The sequence below is a fragment of the Antechinus flavipes genome, chromosome 5 (assembly GCF_016432865.1).
Source record: "Antechinus flavipes isolate AdamAnt ecotype Samford, QLD, Australia chromosome 5, AdamAnt_v2, whole genome shotgun sequence".
In the NCBI taxonomy this organism is placed as follows: domain Eukaryota; kingdom Metazoa; phylum Chordata; class Mammalia; order Dasyuromorphia; family Dasyuridae; genus Antechinus; species Antechinus flavipes.
Window position 1 is genome coordinate 75,469,787 of NC_067402.1, and position 25,972 is coordinate 75,495,758.

Consider the following 25,972-nt stretch of genomic DNA (forward strand, 5'->3'; position numbering starts at 1 on the left):
ATTGGTTGGGATAACCCTTTTCAGAAATGTAACAGATAAATCCTGCTTTTTTCTGTTGCCTCCTTCTAAAGAAATTATGAATTTTAATCTGAGTTACCAATAAATCCCATTAAATTTCTACAAAGAGGAGCATCTGATTCTATTTGCAAGATTTCTTCCATTTCTGCTTCACTGTGGAGTTTATGTCAGTATAGGATGGGTACCCCAAGGACACCTTTTTTCACATTTTGTCCTATTTGTTCAGATGATAATTCATTGAGATCTATGCCTTTGACCAATTTAGATTCTTTTATATTACAATGTAATTAAAGGATATCATGATAATTTTTCTGTAATACCTGTAATACCTGTAAATGAACTTTTCTAATATAGGTGAAAAATTCAATTTTAAGAAATCTCAGTAATAAGGAATCAGACTTAATAATACGTAACATTATTGATTCTTTCTTTTACATTCCATTTTAATTTGGTTAATGTTTTATGTTGCTGTCAACTTTTTAAAGATCATAAGTTGTTTGTAATTTTTACCTATAGATCCTTGTCTTTTCCATTGGTTAAGCTTCTCTCTCCATTAGTTTAGTATGCTAATACAATTTAGTCTATGTATCTTATTATATTTCTTCTAAATATAATAAGATGAATACATAGACTATATTTTGCAGAAGGGGAAGGAAAATTTGTAAGCATTTCCTGAGAGTTAAGTACTATACCATTATTATTACAAATGTTAACTTATTTGATCCTCACAACATCCCTGGGAAATAGGTGCTCTTATTATCCTCATTTAATTATTGAGGAAATTGAGGCAGAAAGGGAATTAAATGACTTGCCCAAGGTTACTCAATTAGTATCTGAAACCAGATTTCAACTCATGCCTTCCTGATGTTAGAAATACACTCAGATATTGAGGAAAATTTGTTAAAGAAGAATCTGAAGGAATCATCTTAATCTTTCTGACCAGAAATGGGCTCTGCTCTTCTTCGGGAAGAGCAAGCACTGAACACAGAAGTGGGAGAAGCTTTCTGTTTGCTAATTTGATACAGTTCTGCCCTTCAAAGACTGGATTGGTCCATTCCTTTCTGGGTTACAGGCTTTCTGATATGACCACTGCATGTTTCCCCTAAATAAATATAAACATGTTCTCCCTCCCTCATCATATATCCCATGTTCAAAAATGGTAGAAAACTCTTCCTACAGAGTGTGTTGTTTAATATTCAATTAGCCTAATAAGCAGGCACAATAGTGATTTGGTCAAGGAAGATCACTAACTCCAACTAGTTTGGGCTGGATTAACTGACTATTATCTCAAGTTTGTGGTTTTTTTCCAAAACATAAGATTCTTTCTGATTGACTGAATCCACCTGTGCCTTCCTAGCTCCTCAATTGCTTGTTTGTTCAAGGCTTTTATTGATCACTTAATTGTCCTGTGGAATCTTAACTTTCCTTAACCTCTCATACTCTGAAAACTTCTGGGTCTGTGTTAACCATTATCCTACATTACCTCAAAACTTGTGACATTTTGTGGAAACCCAACTTTCAGTATTTCTCACACTGACTCCAGGACCAGTGTTACCTATTGTATCACCTCGCTACCTCTTTAATGGGAAGCATTTTTACAATAAATCTTGTATGAAGTACACTTAAAAAAATTCAAAGTAGTTGCTTACATTTTTTAAAAGGAAAAAAAGTTTAATTTTCTTATGTATATTGAAAGCTTTTTTTTTCTGTTGAGGGGGATTTAGAATCTTTTGCCATAGTATCATTGTCTTTTTTTTTTTTTTTGTATATGACATAATTAATTTCAGTACCATGTACATATATGAACATATATATACACAGGTTGCCCTACCAAGTAGTTTGTGAGTATGCAAATCTCTCAAATTACAAATGAACTTTAAAGCTATTATTTCTATTATTTGATCACCTTTATTGTAGCAGGGCTGGTTTACCTTTTTTATTTTTATTTTTTTAATAAGGAGAGGATGTATTAAATATTAGTTGGTCAATATTAATCATGCAAAATGATCTGAGCAAATGACTCAGTCATGCTGTGATTTAGATACTTAGAAATATACAGTATGGGTTTTATAGAAGTAAATGGTCCACTTTCAGTGTAGTATATGGAAAAGGCATGAGCTTGGGGAGAGAAGACCTGGCTCCAGTCTTGTCAACTTGTATAACCTTCACATGTTACTTACCTTCTTGGGATCTCAGTTTCCTTATCTTTAAAAGAAGGAATTGGATGAGTTAGGAGTTCTTATCAGAGTCTCTATCAACTAGAACTAGTTGTTTTTGCTGGCTTCTAACTGAAATATGATGTCTCCTTTAAGGAGTATAGGCAACAGACATTATTTATGTTTATATGGATGTAGGCAATAAACATTCTGAGAAGGGGCTGATAATTTTTTTAGACTGTCAAAGGAATTATGACACAAAAGACTTCTTGGACTTAGATACCTCTAATATCCCTCAAAATGCTATCACTTGTGCTTCTAAGAACTTTTTGGCCTTCTACTCATGGCTAGAACAAAAGGGTTCAATGTTATAGAAGGACTTAAGCAATATTCAACCTAGTAGAAAGATTATTAAATAGTAAACATTTAATAAACATATGTTGAATGAATAATTGAATGTTTGCAAGAAGGGATTAATATTCATGAACCAGCCTATCATGACAAGCTACAGACTTCTACATGGAGAGATTAATTTCTTATTCTTGCATTGATCATTTTTTGGTAGTATCCTAAATACACTAATATACCATTTGCTTCAATCCCTGAAAAGATACTTTTTTTTTTTTTTGCCTGTGCTTGAGTTCTTTTCTGACAGTGAAGAATGAGGTGATGATTTGGGATTTGCTAACAGTGGAATCTTTTGCTAAGTTACAACTAGAAACTTCGCTCTGGGATTCCTCTTTAGCATGTATGTTAGTTATTCATATTCTAGTCCATTCATACAGAAAGATCATATTATCTCTCTTATGAGAAATTAAGTAAGAATATTCTGTCCAAAAACCAGAAACTTACTGAGATCATAGGGCTATTGCCCTTTGCACTTCAGGGAAATAACATGGAATGAATATAAAAGGAGAGTACTAGAAATCAGAAAATTTGTTTTCTGAAAATTTCTTTCTCTTACTTGACGGGTGGGGCAACTCTTTCTATGTCCTGAGGTTTTTACTACAAGAACAGTGTACCTTTCTTATCTCACTCACAAGGCTGTTGTGAGGATCAAAACATAAAGTGCTGTAGAAATAGAAGGCATCATTTTATTAGAATGAAATAGGATATTAGAATGGAGGGGCGGGGCTCATAGGATTTATCCAGATCGACTTCCTCATTTATTATATGGGAAAAATGAGACTCAAGGAAGAAAATGGTTTGCATAAGATCATACCAATGATGTGAGTCAGAGCTTGACCTAGAATCCAACTATTTTGATTTTTGTTCAGTGATATTTCTGCTAAATATCTCTAGGTGTCAATTGCTCAGAATGAAGTCTGAATGGATTATATTGGATCAAAACTTAGAAATTCAACATCTCCACATTTACTATAAACAAGAAGTACTTAACATGGTATTTGGGATGGCCCTGATACCAACACACTAGGAGTTCAAGTTCAGTCTCAGAACAAAATGAGACAATCACAAATCATTGAACCATTGACAAAAAGTGGGGTTTACTTTGTTCTTAAATAACAAGTATATACAACAAGGAGGGGTGTACATTCAGCTTCTATAGAGGAACTTCCTCCTCCTGTCTCTCAATTGAAATGTGTCAGGTCAGCAGGCAATGTGTAGTAACTCACGTGGTCTTTAGACATCTACCAAGTATTCAGACATCTCCACAAGGAGTAGTTTTTTCCCAAAAGATAACAAAGTTGTGCCTGGGATCTGACTGATCGCTTTCTTTCCTGAAGCATCCTGCCTCTGTGTGGGTGAATTTTGTTTGGTTTTAGGTGGCCAGAAGGCTGCTTCAGGGGAGAAAAGGATCAGTCAGATCCCAGGAACAACTTTGTTACCTTTTGGAAAAAAAATACTCCTTGTGGAGAACTTTGATCATTTTCCAATTGGGGTCCATAAATTAAAAAAAATATATATTTCTAATTGGGATTTGATGGGATTAGTTTGTTTTGTCATTCTATCAATTATATATTTATATATGTATGTATATATACATATGTGTGTGTATGTATGTGTTTTATACACATTATTCTGGGAAGAGATTCATTGGTTTCACCAGAACTACTATAAGGGTCCTTGACACAGAAAAAGGTTAAGAACCCTTGCTCTAAGTTATGTGTGGATAGGTTATAAAAATCTAGGAAATGCCAACAGAAGATAACAAATGGCCTGCCTTTCTCCAGTCTTTCAATAGCTGGCCATCCTCCCTCGGCTCTAAAGTGTGGGAGTTACACATCCCTTTCATCTCTCAGGCAGAGAAATATAAGCATTATCAGCTTAAAGCAATTTAAAATAACATTGGAAAAAATAAGACCTCTGATTGGCTTTGAATCAAATTTAATAGTATCAATTAATAAATCATTTACTACCAATTTCTGGCTGAATTTGATTTTCTGGGTTTATCATTTTTTAAAGTTTCATTCTTTAGCCAGTCAATTTTAGCTGACTTCAGTGTGCTAATTAATGTCAGCAAATGAATTAAAGTTCTAATTTAATTCTTCAGTCTTGAACACAGTCATTCCCTGAAGAAGTCTACAATACATTGCAAAATTCATATGTTTCAATGAGGCTTTCCCTTTTATTTCACATATCATAGTTAGAGGTTAGTTAATAGTATTTCTCAAGAGAATATGGGAAATGGGTATATACTCAAATGAATCTGGGATTTTTTGATTTGGACATTCCCTCCAATAATGCAGATTGTAATCTATTCATATCCTTCTTGTAAATCCCATTCTTGTTCTTATAAAAATGTACCAGGGTGGTGCTAGAGCAGGATTGGGGGCAAAGGACTAACTTTACATTTCCTCATCTTGGATACCAGGAGTATGTTCTCATCATCTCCCTGTTATCTCTCACTCTTGACACTTGACATCTTCCTTTCTTGCCATACAATTCCTTGATTCCATCTTCTGGAGGGAGAGAATTTTAGCTGTGACTTGAAGGAAATTATAGAAATATGGAGGCAAGAGGAAGAGGAAGAGCAAGTCCCTTGTGGAGCTATCATTGAAAATGCCTGGAGTGGGAGACGGAGAGTCTTGTGTGAAGAAGAGCAAGAAGGCTACTGTTAATAGATTGAAAGTACATGCCTAGGAGCCAAGATAGCAGAGGATTGATAGCAATCCAGTTGAATTCTCTCAACATTTCCCTTCAGATAACTTCAAAATATTGCCTCAAATCAAATTTTGGAGTGGAGAGCCAACAAAAGATTGGGGTGAATGCTTTTCCAGCCTTAGACAACTTAGGAGATGAGCAAGAGAGATCTACACTAGTGTAGAGGTCTGTTTGGAATGAACACATACATGGTTTTCTTTATTTCCTTCTTTTAGGAGGTTTCATACACACCTCCACCTGCCTACTAGATAGCTTGAATTAGATATCTTGTAGACATCTGAAACTCAACATAACCACAACTGAACCTCATTATCCTTGACTGTAAACCCTCCCCACTTTCAAACTTCTCTTTTACTGTCAAGGACATCAAGAACAATTATAATTCTAGGCTCATAACCAGGCAGGGTTCCCCTGCTCCTCGCTTTCATTTCTTTTCTCCAATTTGTTGCCAAGGCCTGTTGATTTTTACATTTATAATATTTTTTGCATATATCCCCGTTTCTCTTTTGATACTATACCACCACCCTTGTACAGCTTCAACCAAAGGGATATAAAACTATATACACTCTTTGACCCATCAGCACCACTACTAGATATGTATCCCAAAGAAATCAAAGGAAAAAAAAAAAAAGGACCTATGTTCAAAAAAATATTTATATCAATTCCTTTGGTTGTTGTAAAGAATTGAAAATTGAGGAGATGCTCATCAATTGGAGAATGGCTGAATATGTTACAGCATAAGATTGATGGAATACCATTGTGTTATAAAAATGACAAAGGTGGTGGTTTCAGGAAAAAAATGATAAGGTTTATGTGATGTGATGCAAAGTGAAGTGAGAAGAACTGGCAAATTGAAGTATAACTTTCTCACTTTATGTTTTAGATTATTTTCTTTGCTATGTCTACTATGGAATTGCATTTTCCATGAGTTCACATGTATAATTAATATAATTTTGCTTTCTTTCTTAGAAAGGGAGAGAGTCTGATTAAAAAAAATTAAAATAAATCAAAAATAATTTTGTTTTCTAAGATTTTTAAAAAGCACATGGAACCTCAATGGATTAAAAATCATGATGAGTTGTGATTTGCACTAATAGAAGGAATATCTACCTTAATATCTTAACACCAGTACCATTTTGAAACATTAAAGACTTATGAAGCTTTCATCTAAATTGATTCATAGTAACTTCCTGAGGGAACTTTTATTTCCATTATACCAATATGGAAATGGAGATTTAGAGAGTTTCAGTGACATGCTACTCTTGAAAGGGGGATGAGAATGGACCCTTTGAAACTTCTAGCCTTAGTGGGTCTGTTATGATAAATGAAAGAATAAGCTGAAGTTTTCTGTGCCATTCACAAAAACAGAGAAGAACAAAACTTATCTCTGCTTTCTTGTTCAACAGCATGGAAAAGGGAACTAAAGCATTTATGTCTTTGAGGTCTATCTACCATTGCTCAGGTCACACGTTCCTAGATATGTTTCTTTTTGTCTGCTTCTTAGTACTAATGTACTGAGAATGAGAAACTATACTTCATTTTCTATGGCATCAAGATCTTTCAGTGCTAATCCAAACCCTTTTTAAGGAAGGAGCCAGTTTTAAAATAAGGGGTCTTGTATTATGAAAAATTGGAAACCACTTCCATACTCTATTCAATTTGATTCACTGGGATTAACATTTGGAGTGAGGATGATTCTATCCTAATAAAAAGAAACTAACACCTATAATTTTTCACACTGAAATATTGGTAAAACTTTTTCATGGGAGTTATTAGATTTTGGCTGAAGCACGATGGCAGTAGTGAGATTGGTGGAGAAATGACTTAGCACTCTTATATTGTAGCTAGTTGTTTGAATTCTGGGAACTCTTTGAGAGCAGGGCCTTTTTGTGTTTTTATCTGCATCCTCAATACTTAGCAGAGTTCCTGTCATAAGTACTTAATAAATGTTTGACTTGACTTACTGTTTCAACTGCTTTAAACCTTGATATTTTTCTTTTATAAAATGTGGAAAATGTATTAAATGATCTATTAGAGTCCTTTCAATTTTAAATTTATGATTTTCTGAACCTTACCTCCCAGTTCCAAAAATCTAGAAAATAGATATTGCCAAAGATGGCTGAGCATGGAAGAGCCTCACAGCCTTTTTGTATATAAAACAAACAAAAAAATTTTAAAAAGCTACTTTAGCTAAAAGATAGATTAACAGGATGGGGAATATATGTGATTTTCTGCATTATTAAGAGACCTACTGAGGAGAATATTGGGAAGAATATATAAGGTCAGCAGCTGCATCAAGGCACACATGGCCTTTGAAGTCCTTGGGAAATCATGATTTATGAAACTGGTTTGACATTACACTTCTCTTAGACCAAAAAGGGATCCAGGCCCATTCATGGTGTTGTCATTTGGTTGGCAGATTTTTACCACATAGAAATTCGCAGCATATGCTACTTTAATCATTGTTCCTTGTTCTCATCTTAGCAAAAGATTGAGAGAAAATGCACATGAGATATTAGAATTTTTATTTTATGGGAAACTGTGTCTAAATGACTTTTGATTACTTCTATTCGCCTTCCCCTTATTATGTTTACAATATACAAGAGCAGGCTTTAGATAGTGTTTGTGATTTTTTTTTTTCAGTTACCATAGATTTGTTCTTGTTTTTCCCAATCTGTCTTCAAAGGAATAGAAAGTTCTGATTTATTTCTAGAGTTGTGGGGTTTTTTTAAGCTCTGAAAAGCAAATACTATTTGCAGTGTGACAGGCAATTAGCAAAGCATTTAGATTTATTATAAAGTCCTGGGAATTGTAGGGCTTTATTTTTTTGTTCACAGGAGACTTATAAACTCACTTAAAGGTAATGGGATCAGATTGTCTTTTCCCTACAGCCAAATCCCTAGGCCAGGGATTTGAAATCCCACAGTCCTGTTGCTATAATCCATCAGTATGACTGCTTGCTTTTCCATCTTTCAGCCATCCCTCCAATCTTTTAAAAATATAGTCAATAAAGTATTTTTTTCTATCCATTTTGACCCTATTATTTCCTCTTGTTAAGCCTTCCAATGTATTCAAGTATTTCAGTTGAAGTCTTAAGATCCTCCCTATTCAATCTCAGGATGAATAACTTCACACTTCTGTGTATATTTCTCAGGTTGCTTTTTTTTTCACATCAAGCACAGTGTCATTTTGTTTAATTTTCTCTAATACATTTTCACACTTTTTTCTCTAACATATTGGACACCTAGAATAATCTTCTACTTCTACATTCTTTATGTCACCAGGCCAACAATCTCACTGATGGTTAGACATTTCAACCTTCCATAGTCTTCTTCGATTTTTTCTGCAACCAGCTCCTAGTCTTAGTTGTCATTTACTAATGTTTGAGACAGAGTGACTGGAAAAATAGGTTTTTTCTACTCTTGTTTTCCGTCTCAACCCTTCTTCTTCATTCCCACATTTTATCAGTTTTCAAGTCTCATTGTTACTTCTCAGTTTCTCTTATATCTATTTTACCTCTTCTAACAGAAGTTAGACTGATAAGGAGAAAGAGAATACTTCTTAATTTCCCTGAAAATTAATTCTTCTCTACTGAATGTTTATATTCAAGTAGGAAAACAGAATTTTAAAAAGTTAAAATGAAGATGTGTGTGTGTGTGTGTGTGTGTGTGTGTGTGCACATGCATCTATGTAGTATCGTGCATAAAACACTGTATTGGTAGTCAGGATTTGAGCTCATGCAAATCACTTAATCTCTCTAACCTCAATTTCTTCAACTGTAAAATAATAGTGCCTAGATAATGTATGGCTTACTTTCATTTTCTACTAAGTTATACTCCTCTGGAATTCTCCACTATGCTGCAGCAACAGCTGAAGATTGGAAGATCACTTCAGCTGGGAAATTCACTCCCTGGAAGCATACTTTATTCCTAGTGTGTCCTTGCCTCTTATAGGCTGACTCCTTCCAAAATCTTCATTTTAGGAGATCACCTAGACCATCAGTTTCTTCATTTTCCGTCAACCTGCAGACCTCTCCTACTTCCAAGCCAACCATCTTCTCTATACCCAACCCACTTCCTTTCCAGTATTCTTTTATGTGTTGTCTTGCTCATTAAAATGTAAACTCTTTGAGGGATGAGATTGTCTTTTTTTTTTTTTTTTTTTGACTTGTAGTTATATCCTCAAAGTTAGCAGAGAGTGATACTTAGTGCTTAATGAATATTTATTAATTGATAAATACTTTGCAGTCATTAAAATATTATATGAAATGCTAGTTATCAATATCTCTCTAGTACAGCAGATGACCTTGCTTCCTACTTTTCTAATGATTTGGCATAACATTACGACTTTTATTTCATTTTTTTTCACACTTCAGAATCCAATTCTTCACTCATCTCCTTTTTTGAGCCAATCTCAGAAAAGGAAAAATCCTTTATTCAGCCTCTTTCACTTATATGCTTGAATTCATCTACTCCTTCTCCTTGGGTCATGTGGTCCATTAATGTGCTCTCTACATTATTCAATAGTAACTACTGTGTCTTTCCTTTCTCTCTGCTAATATATTAAATACACCTCCCATCTTAATTTTTTTTCACTTGATCCTGCCACACATTCAAGTTGTTACTCTGTCTGTTTTATCTCTTCATTGCTAAGCTTTGAAAAAGAATGATCTCCACCAATTATTTCTACTTTCTCTTCTTTATTTCCTCCTTTTACGAGGTCTCATATACTCTCACGACTGAAAGTATCACCTTCTACGCAGCCAATTCTCAAATCTGTATTTCTAACTCCATTTATTTCTCTGAGGACCAATCCTACATTTTGAACTGTTTGCAAGGAGTTGACATTTGAAGGTCTCTCTGGTAATTCAAATTCACTGTGTCCAAAACTGAAAACATCTTTCCTCCAAAGCCTCCTTTCTGTCCAACTTTCTCACATTTATTTATGTAAATTTCAACCTCCCAGTCAAAATAGAAGTAATTTTTACTCCTCCCCATCTTTTCTACCTTCTCTGCATCCAATCAATTGCTAGATCCTATCTACTCTACCTCCATAATATTTCTCCTATCTATTTATTATTTTTTGTTTGGCTTTCATTGCTCTATACCTTTGCTACTGTAATATACTTCTATCCAGTCTTGCTGGCTCTGTTTCTTACCCTCTCCAAAGTATATATTGCAGATTTAAATTCTATGCCCTATTTGACTTCCAAAGCCCTATGCTCAGGTCAGCCTTACTTGTACAGACCAAAAAAAAGAGTTGGAAAGACTGAGGGAGATATGATATACTATTTGGTAATAAGATGTTGAACTGATTGTCAGAGAGAAAATTAGAAGTGGCAAGCTCTTCTTGCTCCATACCCTTCCTCCTCCGCATGATGAGCCTGATCCATAAGTAATGGTCTAGCCATCACAAAATTCCTTATTATGACAGGACACCAAATGGAAGAGCGTTGGGAGATGGAGATACCTGTTCACTTCTGATGCTTGAAGGATTGTATAGACACAAATTCGAAGTTCCTGAAAAATTGAACACTACCTGGAAACTTTGTTGTACTTCTATCACCCTAATTTGATCCAACAACACCAACTTTAGAACTATATCTTGCATGCTTCTTGAGAAAGTCATCCACAATAAATGGCTCCTGCTTATTTCCTCTCACTCTCCTAATTTTCTATAATTTGGTTTGTGACCTCATCATTCAGCGGAAACTCTTAATTCTCTATTGGGAATATTCTCAATTTTCATTCTTCTTGATTTCCATGCACTCTTTGATATTGTTGATTACTTTCTTCTTGATGATATCTTTTCTCTAGGTTTTCATGACACTAACTCTCCTGGTTCTTCTCCCACCTATTTAGCTGCTCTTTCTCAAATTCCTTTGCTGGGTCTTCATCCAGGTTATACCTGCTAACTGTGGTATCCCATATGACTGTTCTGAGCCCTCTTGTCTATTCCCTCTATATTATTTCCCTTGGTGAGCTCATTGTGATAGAATGTCATGTTTAAGGAACAATAAGGAATCATATCTCCCGATTCTGGAATTTTTCACTGGCTATTCTCCATACTTAGAGTGCTCCCTCTTTTTAATTCTGCCTCCTGGCTTCACTCCTTTCAAGTTCCATATAAAACTTGACATTCTCAGGAAGCCTCTTTCTTTGAGTTTTAATTCTAGGTGCTTAATTTTAGATAACTCTATTGATTTTTCCCAGTTTATTCTGGGTATATAGCTTATTTGTATGTAGTTAGTTGCATGTTGTCTCTGCCACTTTATTATGCGTTCCTTGTCAATTTTCTTTATTTTTTTATCTCTTAGCCCAGTGCCTACCAATTAGTGGTAGTTCATGCTCATAGTATCATTCATAGATTGTTCATAGTTCATAGTAAATGTTCATAGATTGACTGATTGTCAGTACTTTGCTGGCTCCCAGAAGAATTGGCTAAAGGAGATTAAATACACAGAACTATATTTCTAGGAACTCATGGGATTGGAATATACCTATATAGAATGTGGAGATAGCCTATAGGTCTAGGAGAAACTGTATATATGCAACCACATGATAGATGTAATATTATATACTGTTCATGCATTTTGTTGACTTGATACCAGTGTGTGTGTGTGTGTGTGTGTGTGTGTGTGTGTGTGTGTAAAATCAAAACTTTCCTGTTTGTGTGGGTTATTTGTAGATAAGTTTCCTTAAGCCAGGATCAGCTGACTAGGCTCCAATAAAATATAGTCAATTAATTCCAGGATAATGTGGGTTTCATTGTAGGTGATTGGGCAAATCTGTCATATTCATTCTCTCTCTCTGTCTGTCTGTCTCTGTCTCCCCCTGTCTCTCTCTCTCTCTCAGATGAAAAAGGTAAATATAGTCATCCAGAAAGTGTCAGGATTAGGATATAGGAGATCATTCATTTGCTTAAAAACTTAGAGATCCAAGGCCAGTCCTAGTATTCACTTCAAAAGGGTGAAGTAAAAATCAAAGTTATGATGGATTTGACCAATGCCTCATGTTTCTTGTTGAAAGAGGAACAGGACAGTGATTAACAATAGTACTTGATGGTTAGACAACCTTAATGCAATTGCCAAAATAATCTTTTCAATATACATTCCTAACAATATCACTGTCCTCAAATGTCCAGTGGTTCTCTATTACCAATGGAATTAACAAAAACAAAACAGATCCCCACATTGGTTCTTAAGGCCCGCCAGAAATCTGTTGTCAACAAACTTTTACAGCTTTATTTAATATTTCTTCTTTTCATGCTCTTTAGCTTTAACTAAATTGGATTACCTATCAGATGATCAGATTAATTTCATCCTTCCACGTCCCACTTCTATTTGTCCCTTATAAACTGTGGGTTCAGAATATACTCTCCAATTGTTCTTTTTCCTTTGAAAATGAACTCAGGTGCTATTGTCTTCAGGCAGCTTGATCAACAATGTTCATTTGTGGATGTATCTTGAATAAATTAAAATCAAGTTGAACATTGCTTTATAAACTTAAGAAATTAGGGGAAATGCTTTGTGATGAGGGGGATATGGTTTTCTTCATCTTTTTCTGTTCATTGTATTGACTTCTACCTAAGGTAGTAGGTTGAATACAATAGAAGTTTTAAGGGAAATACTATATTTGTGCTATTGTCCTGATGGTTTTGTGGAAGGAGCTAAGAAGTTAAAATTAAGGCAATTGTTGATTACTAAGTAAAGTTTAGGGGACTGACATATGAAGAAGAATGATTAAGTGTGATAGTAAAAACCTCTTTTATGTTGACATACCTTCCTTAAAAAGTTCTAGATAAGACTGATGAAGAGTGTCTTTGATCTGTCACAGAAACTCTCATTTTCATTCTTTTATTTATTTCTTAAATATATTATTAAAATGACATTGAACAGTAATATAAACAACTGAAATTGTTTGGTCATAATTTACATTTAAATGAATTAATTTCAATTCATAAAGTATCACATTACTATTCCCTGCCTCCTAGTGTCCATCCATAATTCTTTATCCATTCATTTTCATATAATTTTCCTAATGTGACCATAGTATCTACTTCATTTTTTTAGTTCTGCTTTTTTTGCCTTGAATTATTTTATGACACCTTTTAGATTTCTTTTTCTTTTTCACATTTGTCAGTCATAATTTCATTAAAGTTTTCCATTATATTGATGTACCATAATTTATTTAACTAATCACCATGCTTGAAAATTTTGTTTGACCTCAAAATAAAGACTGACCTTTTCTTTCCCTAGAAAGGAAATTTGCAACAAATGGTTTTTTTTTAGGTGCTTTCTCATAAATATTAATTTTTTTCTGGCCCCCATTTTTTTCCTTTATTTCAGAAAATTTTATTTTTTCTTAAGGATGCTTAGGGCCATAATGTGTTCCTATCCTAAATTTATTTTCCTCTAGACTCTTATTTAAATTTAGATTATAACCTCATAAAAATTTTGAGAATGTAATAAGTAGCCATATGTTCAAAAATCATTCTAATTTCCATTTAATTCACTCATAAAATCATCCTCCCATTCAGTCAGACTGCTGTAAGGTGGTTTAGATGAGCGATGTGCTGAATGCTTGCAAATGGCTAGCTCATAAGAAGGCCTTGATCTTGCTAGCACTATTAATCTTTCTCCTTTTCACATGTCAGGTCCCCTCACACACAAAGAAGGAAACAAAACCATAAAAAGGAGAGGACCATTAGAAGTACATAAAAGAAGAGCTATGAGATTTTAAATTTTATTTTTATTTTGCATGAAATTTACAGAAAAAGGAGTTGGGAAGACAGTGGTGATTTCACAGGCCACATCCTGATTCAACGTCAGGGCCCTTGACTGCATCTTTGTACGTTCAAATTTCATCCTGAAAGAACTGAGTTTGACTTTTCTCTCCAGTGTCCAACAACCATAAACCTGCCCCTCACAAAAGTTCCAGTGTTTTTCACATCTAATGCCTATTGTCATTAGAGTTAATAACTCTTTATATGATTCATCCAGGTCAGTTAAATGAATGCTTCATTGCTGGTTAGATGATTATGAGTTGCAAATCATTTAACATACCCAATGATTCATGTTTAAACTATTATATCATGTTCAGGCTTGGTGTAACCTATGCATGGCAGTGTGGTACTTTTTTAAAGCCTACTGCAGAATATGTGATTATTTTGAAAAAAGATCAGTATTACCATGTGTTCGAGTTTCAAAAACCATGTTATTTTTATATTGCTACCTAATTTAGTATTGTTTTCATTAATGAGTCTCATGGGATTGCTTGGCTTCCAGTGACTGGCTTTCTGGCTCTTTTCTGGACAGTAGGCTGGGCCAAGGTGAGGATTGTGCGATTTAGGTCATAAGGGCAGCAGTCAGGAAATAAGAAATTTGTATTTTACTGTCTTTTCCTAATACAAAAGGAAGCAAGCAAAGCATGCCTTGTTTACCTCCAGGGGCATGAATTATGCATAATTATTTTCTGATAAGTCAAGCAGCATTTGCAGTTGGCTATTAAATATGTTGGGTATGATAGGAAAACAGGCTGGATGACAAATTATCAGAGGCTTTAAAATACATAATACTGCAATATGTTTGGCAAAGAAAGAAGGTTTTACTCTATTCGATTTCTTATTCTAACTTTGGTTATTAAATCCCCACTAAAAATGACTTCATAAACTTACAAATCTTTGCAAATTTTACAAATTGTAAAGATTGTTTTGCCCCCAAGAAATTATGCTTCAGCTTCTATTTTAATTTCCAGTTAACAAATAAACTCTCGATCCCCAAAGAGCAATGGTAATTCCATACTCAGATCTATATAACTTGTTCTAAATTATACCCTGTAGTGAATTTGAAAATGCTGAAGTGCAAAATATTCTGGTTGGTTGCCAGCCTTGCAAACCACATATTCAAATCAACACTTGTTTGAAAACTACAAAAATGCACTCATCTTTAAGTTGTTTATTGTGTAAGTTTTATTTCTTGAGTACCATGATCAAAATAATTAACTCTAATGTGCTATTGTCGTTCTTATTGTTGTCTCTGTGTATTATCTCTGTGTATTACATATCTGTGTATTTAAATAGAGTCTAGACTGCAAAGTCAGACTCAAGCACTAGTGGAGATGACAATTAAAAATAACAATATCTAACATTTAAATTTCATTCATATGTGGCAGGCTTTATGCAGCTGTTATAACATTGTATCATTTGATCCTTACAACAGTCCTACAAGTCAGGTGCTATTAATATTATTATCTCCATTTAATAGAGGAGGAAACTGAGGAAAACATAAATTAAGTGACTTGCTCAGGGTCATCATAGCTAGTGAGTATCTGAAGCTTCATTGAACTCATATCTTTTTGACTGCAGGCATAATGCTCTTTCCATTGCACAACACAGGAAGAAAAAAAGAGATGATTTGCAAATATAAGGAGCAGAATATAAAGGTTAACTGGCTATAGATGGAGTCACAGACTCTGGAATTGAATTCTTCAGGTTGTAGGATGATGAAAAAATTGTTCACCCAATTTCTCACCTGAACTTAGACCTACTATTAGAATCCTAGGTGTTTTGGTGGGAATATTTTTTCTCATGGTGGCTTCCATTATTTCTTTCAGGACACTTACCTAATAAATATCAACTCTACTAAACATATAGCTCTGAACCCCTGGCTTCCTTTTTTCCCACTTTGTCTGAAGTAAAATTTCATCTTTTTTTTCCCTCTGAGGCAATTAGGGTTAAGTGACTTGTTCAGGGTCACACAACTAGGAAGTATTAACTGCTGCATTCACATTTGAACTCAGGTCCTCCTGACTTCAGGGCTGGTATTCTGTCCATTGCACCACCTAACTGCCTCTAATACTTGATCTTTCTTTCTTTCTAATCTCATGAAATGAATAGTATTGAATTTAAGTCAGGAAGACTTGAATTCAGATGCAATCTCAGATTCTTATTCGTTAAGTGACTCTTTGAATGTTAGACTCATTTTCTTCTTTAAAATGAGGACAATCTAGAGGGGTTTAAAGGACTATGTAAAGTGCTTTATGAAACTTAAAGCATTATATAAATGCTAGCTATTACAGCATTGATATTATTGTTTTTTATCTGTATAGATCTGAGTCTAGTAAAAATCCAACATGTAGTTTGGGATTTATTCAGTTTTTAAAAAAATATTTACTGACAAGAGGAAAATTACTCATTTAGAAAAATGATAAATCCAGAGAGAATCAAAAGTGAATAGATAGTCTACAATCTATCCAGCTCTCTCCTTGGAGGGAGGGAAAGATGATGTCATTATCAATCTTGCTGGCTAGTTTTCAATCAGTGGCATAGATTGAGTTGAGGGCATAGCCTGTCCTTAGATTATCCCATCAGCCCCAAGTAGGAAACATTCTAATTACTTGTGTAGGCTTATCCCCACTGCTGGTCTCTCTCCAAGAGTCCTCCTCCTCTCTGCTATTTTGCAAAGGCTTCTACCTGGAAATTCCTTTAAATCCCATGATCAATGATAAGACTCTAGGAACTTTGTGGATCCTGTGTGAAAACTTACCCTACTCAACAAGACTAGCACCTAGATTTATGTATTTTTTTGTCTTGTTGAATCAAGCTAGGAGAGGGCCATATTCATTTATCCCTTTATATATATTGTGTCTTTTGATCTTCATGTTATTTGTGAGGAAGATATTTTATCACCCCCATTTCTGTGGTTATTTGGTCATTTTAGTACAGCCTAACACTTCCTGACCCCATATGAGGTTTTCTTGACAAAGTTACTGGAGTCGTTTACCATTTCCTTATTCTAGCTTATTTTTTACAGATGAGGAAACTGAGGCAAACAAGATTAGGTGACTTGACCATTGTCACACAACTAATAAGTGGCTGAGGCCAGATTTGAACTCTGAAAAATAAGTCTTCCTGACTCCAGGACCAGTGTTCTACCCACTGCACCATCTTGCTGCTGTGTCTCCATTTTAATATGAGGAAACTGAGGCTTAGAAAGGATGAATGACTTGTTCCTAGTCATACTTCAAATCTAAATTTTCTTGACATCAAAGTCAGTATCATTTTGATTCTACTAAACTTGTTTTCAGCAGAAATGGAATTTGAATGAGATCCTGACTCCATATTCAAGTTATCCCATTTAAATGGCATATGTGGGGACACCTCTCCCATCATCACCTTATCTGTTGAGGTGGTCAGGTTGTGCAGTGTATAGATTGAGCTTAGAGTTCAAATCCAGCTCTAGACACTTACTAGCTTTACCTAAGTTTGCTTCAATTTTCTCATCTGTAAACTGGAGATAATAATAGTCTCTACCTTGTAGGGTCCTGATGATCACATGAAACAATAATTTTAAATCCTGAGCATAGTGTCTAACACATAGTAAGTGCTACATAAATACCATTATTTCACCTCCTCCTTCTCCTCCTCCTCCTTTTCTTCTTTTTTCTCCTCTTCATTTGTGTCTCTTTCACATCATTTTCCTTGTTGTTCTTCCTCCTCCTCCTCCTCCTCCTCCTCTTTCTTCTTCTTTTCTTCTTCCTCCTTCTCCTCTTTCCCTCCTCCTCATTTTTATTTTCATTCTTGTTCTTCTTCCTCTTTCTTCTTTTCCTTCTCCTCTTCTTTCTCCTCTTCCTTCCTTCCTCCTCCTCCTCCTCCTTTTCCTTTTCCTTCTTATGCTGCTGTAGCTTCTACTAGTCTCATCCCTCCTCTTCCTTCTGCTCATAGGACAATGAGTTTAGATTCAGTGCTGACACAATCTTGGTTATCACATCCTGAGTGAATCTCTTCCCTGTCTTTTATAGTATCCAGGTCATTTCTATGTCTATAAATTTGCATTCTGCTTTAGTGGAAGGAGTTTCCTTATAATGAAGAAACCACAGGTTCAGACCAGACAGCAAAATAAAGAAGAAACATGATAACAAAGGTCATTCTGCTGCTACAATTCTAAATATAAGGTCTTCTCAATCAATAGCAATGTTTTTATGTTATCTTCTGTTTAGAGTTTTCCTGATGAGTATTTTGGTTGTCGTTCAGAGAGAGGTCTCCCCAGTGGTTTGAATCTATCCAGCCAATGGCAGTGGAAAATAAATTATCAAAAAATTAGTTGTGGGAAGCAATGTTAGTAGCTGCATCAATGAGGAGTAGTCCCAAGGAGAAGCTATATTCAAAAGTATGCTGTAGAGGAAGATCCCTGGTCTGGGAACCAGAAAAGCCATATTGGAATCTTGCCTCTACTTCCTGCAGTTTGTGACCAATTTGTATGGAGTTAGTTTAGATCAGAGATTCTTAACATGGAATTTCTGAACTTAATTTTTAAAATGAAAGCTTTTTATTTTCAAAATATATACATGGATAATTTTCAACATTCACCCTTACAAAAGCTTGTGTTCTATTTTGTCCCTCTTTTCCCTCTATCCCTCCCCTAGATGGCAAGTAATACAATATATGTTAAATATGCATTTCTTCTATATGTATTTCCACAAATATTCTGCACAAGAAAAATCAGATCAAAAAGGAAAGAAATAAGAAAGAAAACAAAATGTAAACAAACAGCAACAAAAAGAATGAAAATACTATTGAACTTTATTTTTTGATAATGATATTTTAATATCATTAGCTTATGCTTTGCAAGCTTATGTATTTTGCTCTGTGTCTTTAAAAACATTATTCTGAGAAAAGGTCTATCCCTCAGCTTCTCTAAGACTTCACAAAGGGTCCCTGACACAAAAAGTTTAAGAACTACTGTAACATATGGCTTCTAAGTTCCTCTATTATATGCTAACATTAAAAGTCAAGAAAAGAAGGAGTCAAGGTTGGCTTCTCAATGCAGTCAAAGCAAACCTATCCATGGTACAAGAATTCTTAGTTAATCTGGGGTGGCATGGGGATACAGGGTGCAAATGAGCTCTGCTAGATGGAAAAGAGTGATAATATTTGATAATTCCTCTTCTTTCCTCAAAGCATCCAACTTTGTCTAATTAGAGGGGAAACCGTTAAGCCAGAGGGTAGTACTCAATTTCATTCACCTCATTAAAGAAATTTGATTTCACAAACTTCAGAAAAATTTCAGTCTCTGTGGCATTCCCATTGATTTAATAACTTCTTTCATACATAACATAAACAGTCACCTTTCCAATAAAAAATAAAAATGTCAGTTCATTTTTTTTTGGGGGGGGGAATGGAGCGCTGCTTATTTGTCTTGTATATACTATCCTTTGCTCTAGTCTACCTGCACATATTGGTAATGGGAATATTGTTTTAATTTCAGCTTCATTAAAATAAACGAAGATAAACTTTTGAGCTTTTAAGAATTTATCATTCTTTTAAAAATTATGAAGGAATAAAATGGTTTTATTACCATTAAACCATATATTTTTTTTACCATTTATTACCATAAATCAAAACAATGGTTTAATACCAGATAAAATATTAGCCAGACCTGAGTATAAATCTTGCTTCTGACATTTAGTTTTCTGTGAATCTCAAATAACTCTTCAAATCCATGCTCTAGATGGGTTATGATTTCCTTTGTTAGAAGGAATTCTCTCCTTGTAATTTTCCATGCTAAATGAAACAAAATCTCTGACAATAACATCTGTGTAGCTTTAATTGTGAAATCACAAGATTTTGCTTGAATTATTAAATGCATAAACTTAGGCACAGGGTCCAAATTTATAAAGTCATTATTTATTTGTATGACTTTTAAAATTTTGTTTAGTGATTCCTTTTTTTCCCTATATCTTTCCCCTATAATTCCTCTTCTTCACAATTTTTCTCAATGTAATGAAGAAAAACAGGAAGGCAAAAGTGACCAATACAGTGATCATTTTGTGATAGGTACCATGGTATGGGGAAAAGAGTGTTGACAACAGAGAAAGAGAACCCGCATCAAATCTTGGGTCTTCTGTGTGTTAAACCTATGATCTTATTTGAGTCCCTTTAACTCTCATGGTGTCCATTTCTTACTGGGTAAGATGAAGAAGTTGAGTTATATAACCTCTAAGCTCCTTTTCAGGTCAATGTTTATTACCTTTGGTACCTACGATCATTGTCCCACTCTTTCTCTCAACATCTTCTTCGCTTTGTTTCTAGTGCTTAGTCTTAACATTAAAACCAAAATTTACTTCCCATTTCTGTTTACTCATTAAATGCTACCTGCAAAGACATGAAGGAAAAACTAAGATGTTGCTCTCATTTCAAGATCCCTAGAAGATTAGCATCAGGTTCAGGGTGTATAAGCAAGTGTTCTCATTTTAGCATTCTGAACAAAATAAAATAAATGTGCAGATGAAAACACCAGGATAATGTCTTCAGACCCCCAGCTGGCTTTGGCTTGCTTTTTAGTAACACACTTCTCTAATGCTCAATAGGCATTTTTGTTGCTGCCTAATGCTTTGCTAATATTTAGAAACGCTTTCACAGTGGGAGTTTGCAAATGTCTCCATAGCACTCGGACAAACCAAATTAATATAATTCCAGACCTGATAGCTTTTGTGTAGTAAGTGAGAAAAAAGTGGTTTTGCTTTTTTCCAGTCATAATAAGTTTGAGTAGGAAAAATGAGTAACCCTGGGAAAACTCTTAAAGATTAAAAAAAACAGCATAGTTTGTCTTTACTGCATAATTTGGAACAATATTTCATAGGATATTATTGTCTAACATTTTTCTAAGACTCCACTTTATTTTTAAGCATTCTTTCTTCTTTGCTTTCTTAAAAGAAAGAAACTGATATCTCAACCTGTCCTCTGGAGCCTTTTAGGTCATTGCTCCATCAGTCTCCCCTTTCTCTTTGTCCTTCTCTTTTCCTTACCTCTCTCTTTTTCCTTTCTCCCCTTCTTTTCCTTCTACTCTTTTCTTCCCTTTATGTTTCTTCTCTCCTCCTTTTCTCCTTGATTTTTTTATATCATTTAGGATTAATGCATACCACTCCCAATTTAGCTTTCCCTTCTTTGGTTTCAAAATACTGTGCAAACTAACCCAGTATTTCTACTTCTCAGGCTAATGTTTCCCTGTCATTTTGTTATCTTTACTTTTTATTTTTTGGAAGAAATAGGGTATAAGTGACTTGTCTTAGTTCACACAGCTAATGAGTCTGAGAATGAATTTGAATTTAGGTCTTCCTGACTTCAGGGTTAGTGGTCTATCCACTCTACCAACTACCTAGTTTCCTTTATTATCTTCATTTTTTTCTCTCATTCCCTAAGTGAGCACATACCTTTTTATTCTTATTCAATACTGTCCCTCAAAAATCTCATCTAGATGGAGATACAAAAATTTATATGTTTTCATAGACCTCAACTCTATTTTGATCTTAAAATGTCACATCTTCTATGTCCTGCTGCGGCTTCCACATCTAGAAGTTCTATGCAAAAGTTACAGTTCATGTATAGAATGAAATCATTTCTTTGTACTTGATTTCTGTCAGTTATTCTCCTAGATATTCAGGCATTAAACATTGTCAACTTTCATTCTTCTCTCTCTTACACAGTGAGTCATTAAGTGTGTAAATTTGTTGTCCCTTTCACAGTAATTCACTAAGACCATTCTTGTCAACACTTTCCACATCCACAGTGTTCTATGTGATCCTTCTCTAGAAGATGGAAGAATTGCTTGGGCTTGCATAGACTTATGGAATTTGTAGTTCTTTGCTCATCTTCTGAGTTGAGAAAATATCATATAGTTTGGAGTGAGGCAGGCTGGGTTAAAAAAAAGAGATATTGGCCAGGGAAGATGGAAGAGAAGAAGAGGATAGAGAACACAGACAACACATTAATTTAAAGGAACATCAGTGATTAAGATGTCATGTCTCTCCTCAAATACATATCTCAAAGAAAACATCTTAAAGAACATGAGATACTAAGTGAAATGAGCAGAACCAGGAGATCATTATATACCTCAACAATGATACTGTTTGAGGATGTATTCTGATGGAAGTGGATCTCTTCGATAAAGAGAGCTAATTCAGTTTCAATTGATCAAGGATGGACAGAAGCAGCTACACCCAAAGAAAGAACACTGGGAGATGAATATAAACTGCTTGCATTTTTGTTTTTCTTCCAGGGTTATTTATACCTCTGAATCCAATTCTCCCTGTGCAACAAGAAAACTGTTCGGTTCTGCATACATATATTGTGTCTAGGATATACTGTAACCTATTCAACATGTAAAGGATTGCTTGCCATCTGGGGGAGGGGGTGGAGGGAGGGAGGGGAAAAATCGGAACAGAAGTGAGTGCAAGGGATAATGCTGTTAAAAAATTACCCTGGCATGAGTTCTGTCAATAAAAAATTATTTAAAGAATAAAAAAAAGGAATATGAGAGGAGCACTAGGTGACACAGTGGATAGAGCATAAGCCCTGAAGTCAGGAGGACCTGAGTTCAAATCTGATCTCAGACACTTAACACCTCCTAGCTGTGTGACATTGTGCAAGTCACTTAACCCCAATTGCCTCAGCCAAAACATATGAGTAAGATAAGACTTTTTTTTAGTTAGGGATTCTTACTCTGATATTTGGAATGTTTAAGAATTAAACAGAAATATTGTGGGGAATTGGGAGATATTTGTCCTTTCTCCTGCCTTACTTCAGCTGGGTACAACTAGCACCCAATTTGAATCATATTTTTTTAGTGTATTTTTACTTAATATAAAACACCTGTGGTTGACCTTAGCTTGTTCATTTCCTCAGGTTCATTGATTTATGGCACATAGTCCTAGGACAGCTTCAGATGCTACACAAGACTGACCTTTGGGATTGCCATTGTTATCGCTGGAGGTGGAATCCTAGTTCATTGTTTAAGTTTTCACTCTAACTGAGGTCATAATCATGAGCATTGTCAGGGAGTTTTCACTCTAACTGGGGATATAATTAATATGTTTGGTATCTATACTTTTCAGGGCAGAATTATTATAAATTCAATCCTTTCAATCTGTCCTAAAAGACCATGAATACAGTTAGTTATGACATCTAGTGGAACACATAGTTAGAATTGGAAAGATAGTAGGGATGACTGAATCCAACATTCTAATCTTATAACTGAGGAACCAAAGAAATAAAGTAACTTGTCCAACTGCTAATTATTTGTATAGATAATAGATAGGTTTGGAAAACAGGTCTCTAGATTTCTGATTCAGCACTATTTTAATTACTTGCTGTTCTTGTCATTGCCACTGACTAGATTTATCTCATTTCTAAATTCCTCTTCATCACATCATCCCTTGACAATTATACTTGTTTCTTAATTATAAGCTTTTCTTCTTTCCTTGATTCCAGACTTTTGTTCTTCCAACACATCTTCTATATCACTGCCAAGTTAATAGTTCCCAAACTTAGCCTTGTTCAATTTACTTTTGAAAAGCTTTAACTGGCTCCCTATTGCTATGGGATAAAGTTGAAGGGTCTCTACTAACTTGTTAATTTTTACTTTTTCATATTCCATGTGTGACATACTGGTACAAGATACTGCACTAGATGGTAGAGAGATATGGTAGAGAGGCATAATGTATATGGTTCCTGCTCTCAGGAAGGTTATGGTCTAGCTGGGGTGATATGTCACTTATGTTAAAAACAGATAATAATGTAATATCTTCCACAACTTCGTCTCAACGTGTCTTTGTCTTTCTCCCACTGTTCCCCAACCAAAACATTTCATTGTCGCCAAAATAGCATACTCACTCTTCTCTGAACCCATGCTATTTACATTCTATCCCATTAGACTTTACTTGCACTCCTATTCTTCCTGATTGATCTGCTCTTTCAGAACCTTTTCATGCCCAACTTTCATTCTACTTTTTTCAAAAATCCTTTCCCAACCATCCATAGAACTGATCTATACCACTCATTTAGAACTTGATATATAGCATTTTATACTACTGATCTTCCTTTCTCCACTCCTACTTCTTATTTTCCTAATTAGATTTAAAGGTTCTCCTATCTTCAGTGTAGTACAGAGTCCTATTTATCCTTGATCATGAAATGTTTGTTGTTGATAGTAATTATGCCTTCAGAATGTTTATTGGGAAATATTCACTTCAGTCTCTAGTGAATACAAAGTATTGTCGAAATTGGAGAGGTGGAAGTAATAGAATGTTTATTTTAAGTTATTATAAGAATATTGCAGCCCACTGGGAATGGAATAGAGACTTTGGCATGGGATTGTTTCAAACATTTCTCATGTATTCAGTTCTTCCTTCTTGTTATTCAAATATATTATTCAAATATTTATTATCTAATATGTTGAAAACCCCAAACTAGGAAGTATGTAGAATAGATGAATAAGACTAGACTGTGATCCTGAAGCAGTTTATGATCCCAAGTTACTTGTATATGGGAATATTTAAAAGTCTCGGAACACACACACACACACACACACACACACACACACACATACACACATGAAGATGCTGGTTTAGCTGTTGGCAAAAATTTGAGAAGAAGAAAATTTAAATTGTTAATTTGGAATGCAGGTGATACATATTAGTGACTTTAGATTCCAAAATGACACTTTGTCTTATTCTTGGATTTGAATCTTGTTTTAAAAAGTCAAATTAAAAGCTATTCTCTAAAATTGCCAATCTAATTTATAAATCAACTTCACACCAAACTGAAGATATTTATTGGTGCAACTGATGGTCAAGTATTCAGTTTATGTTATTCCAGTTGGTTGGCAAGAAGCTTGCCACTTAAAAAAATGAATGCACCTAGCAATATGTAATTAAAGATAAGAATCTTATTTGTAGTCATAATTACAAAACTGTAAGTATAAAATCATTGATGTTATTCATCAGAATGAAAAAGTTGCCAAGGAAACTTTTGCTTGCCTCACAGTTTTGTTTTCTTCGCTGTTGTCCTTAGAATTGACCATGTTACCAATTTTTCCAGCACATGTCCTAATATATTAGACTAGTTTTGAATTGTCATGCTTTGTTCTGAGCACCACATCTTAGGAAATACATTGATAAGTAGGAGGAAGACACAGAAAACTGGCAAATGGCAAAGAAACTTGACCATATCTTATCAGGATTAGTTGATAAAACTAAGGGTATTTAGCCTGGAGAAAAGAAGGCTTAGATGTGATATATTAAAACTCTCTTCAAATATTTGGAGACCAGTCATCTGAAGAATGAGTCAATTTTATCTTGCTTGGACCTACAGGCAAGAATTAGATGCAATAGATAAGTTATATAAAAGTAGATGCAGAAAAATGTATTAGTGGTCAATGCTGTCCCAAACTGAAAAGTGATGCTTCTGAAAGTTTTAAGACCCCATATCACTATTAGTTTTCAAGTAGAGATTATTTGACCCTTTGTTAATACTATAGAATGGATTTTTAGTCAGGTGCACATAGAATTAAAGACCTTTTAACCTTCCAACTTTGAAATCCAGTGATTCCACATTGGATATGAACCTACTTATGCTAATACTAGTCACAATTTAAATTTTAGCTGTGGTACTGTTTCCTTCCAGAACAAAAGAGCTCCTACTCTCTTCCTCTTGAATTCTACTTGCCATTGATTGTTGCCAACTAGCAGTATGATCATTCTCATTTACCCAAAAGTAATCTCTCCCAACTATCAATATAATTGTCTACCAGATGGTATTAATTCTTTCTTTGAAAGACACTTGAAATCTGGAACAGTTCTGTTATTTTCATTTAATTTTTAAGCTAGGAAGATTTGCTT